Raw genomic sequence first — 2461 nt, 5'->3', positions numbered from 1 at the left:
GCCCACTCTCATTGGGGCTAAATCGAGTATTGTTAGACCTACTATTGCTGCAAATAATTTTGAACTGAAAGCTAACACTATTCAAATGATTCAATAGTTTGTTCAATTTGATGATTTGCAGGATGAAGACCTAAATACTCATTTGGCTAATTTCCTAAAATTTTGTGATACTTTCAAGATAAATGTCATTTCTGACGACTCCATTCGCCTTCGATTGTTTCCCTTTTCATTGAGGAATAAGGCTAAACAGTGGTTGAACTCTTTACCATGAGGTTCTATCACTACTTGGGACGAAATGACCGAAAAGTTTTTGCTGAAATATTTTCAAGCGGCTAAGACGACCAAATTAAGGAATGATATCTCTTCCTTTGTACAGATGGAACTTGAAACTTTATATGATGCATGGGAGAGGAATAAGGACATATTGAGAAGGTGCCCTCACCATGGGTTACCCTTATGGCTACAGGTTCAAACTTTCCACAATGGTTTGAACCGCTCAACTAGGCAAATGATCGATGCAGTTGCCGGTGGTACTATAAATAATAAAACACCTGAGGAGGCTTATGAGTTCATAGAGGAGATGTCACTGAATAATTATCAGTGGCAAGTCATGAGGACAAAGCCAATAAAAACAGTTGGTGTTTTTAACATTGATGTGGTTACCATGTTGTCAAATCATGTTGAACTCTTAAATAGAAAGATTGATGGTTTATGTGGATCTACATAGGTATATCTGGTGATACAGTGTGACACAAGTGGAGGTGGAATGAGCAATTCAGAGTATCTATCCTATGGTCCTACAATGGAAAATTAGAAAACGAATTATATGGGTAATAATCCTAGACCTTAAAATAATCCTTACAGTAACACTTACAATGTAGGTTGGAGGAGCCACCCAAATTTCTCATGGGGAGGTCAAAGGAATCAAATACCACCACCCCCTTCGGGCTTTCACCAACAACCTTATCGGTAGGAAAAGAAACCGAACCTTGAAGAGATGTTGGAAAAATTTATTTTAGTGTCAAAGACTCGTTTCCAAAACACTAAAACAACTTTGAAAAATCAACAAGCATCGATTCCGGGGCTCAAAAATCAAATTGGGCAGAAGGCCAAATTAGTTTCGGAAAGGCAACAAGGTAGTTTGCCTAGTAACACTAAACCCAATCCAAGAGATCATGTGAAAGCAGTTACATTAAGGAATGAGAAAGTGTTAACTGAACTTGAAAAGAAGTTGCCACAAGAGTCTGATAAGGAAAAGTACAAGGAGGTCAAACTCGAAGTGAGTGTTACACCGGTACTCAAGGAATATAAACCACCCATCCCATATTCAGTAAAATTGAAGAAAGACTGCATGGATGCACAATTCGGTAAATTTCTTGAACTTTTTAAACATTTTCATATTAACTTACCTTTTTTTGAAGTTATTCTGCAGATACCTACATATGCAAAATTTTTGAAGGAGCTGTTAATAAATAAAAGGAAGTTTGAAGAGCTGTCTACAGTGAAACTTAACGATGAATGTTCAACTATCCTTCAAAATAAACTGCCAAACAAATTGAAAGGTCCAGGAAGTTTTACTATTCCCTATTTAATTGGTAGTTTAAATATTGAAAAGGCATTAGCTGATTTAGGTGCTAGCATTTATTTGATGCCTTATAAAATGTTCAAGCAGTTTGGTCTTGGGGAACCAAAACCCACTAGGATGAGTATTCAATTCACCGATAGATCTGTTAAATATCCTAGGGGTATTATTAAAGATGTGCTAGTTAAAGTAGATAAATTCATATTTCCTGTTGATTTTGTTGTGCTTGACATGGATGAGGATGTTGAAGTACCTTTAATTTTAGATCGCCCATTTTTAGCCACTGCTAGAGCTGTTATTCATGTAGGTGACGGTAAACTTGTACTTGGGTAGGTGATGAAGAAATTATTTTTAAAATCTATGATGCCATGAGACTCTCTAGAGAACAAGATGATTCCTGTTATTTTATTGATTCGATTGACCATGTTAGTCAAGATTCTTCACAGGAAATTGTTCACAAGGACACGTTGGAACTGTGTCTCGTTCAAGAAGAGGAGGTAGATGATGATAATGTTGTGATAGGTAAGAAAAAAGTAGAGTTAAATTCTAATGAGTATTCATTGAGAAAGAAGAATTATGAGGGCATTGTAAATGATGAATTAAAATTAAAACCCTTTATTGAAGAAACTCTTAAATTAGAACTAAAGCAATTACCTAATCACTTAGAGTATGCATTGCTTGGAAATAATTCTACATTGCCAGTGATTATTGCATCAGATTTATAGCAAAACGAGAAAGATGAGTTACTTCAAGTATTGAAGGAGCATAAAAGAGCCATTACGTAGAAGATTTCTGACATCAAAGGGATCAGTCCTTCTTTTTGCACCCATAAAATTTTAATGGAGGATGAATACAAACCATGTGTGCAAGCCCAAAGAC

General features: G+C 35.9%; 1 non-coding gene across 1 annotated transcript; it reads right to left on the bottom strand.

The window, feature by feature from the left end:
• Positions 1-343: 343 nt before the first annotated feature.
• Positions 344-450, bottom strand: LOC128287766 (small nucleolar RNA R71). Its single transcript, XR_008278467.1, has one exon. It is a non-coding gene; the product is annotated as a small nucleolar RNA R71 (small nucleolar RNA).
• Between the last annotated feature and the right edge of the window lie 2011 nt (positions 451-2461).

The sequence above is a fragment of the Gossypium arboreum genome, unplaced genomic scaffold (assembly GCF_025698485.1).
Source record: "Gossypium arboreum isolate Shixiya-1 unplaced genomic scaffold, ASM2569848v2 Contig00159_ERROPOS13710758, whole genome shotgun sequence".
In the NCBI taxonomy this organism is placed as follows: Eukaryota; Viridiplantae; Streptophyta; class Magnoliopsida; order Malvales; family Malvaceae; genus Gossypium; species Gossypium arboreum.
This window is presented reverse-complemented; position numbering and strand designations above follow the sequence as displayed.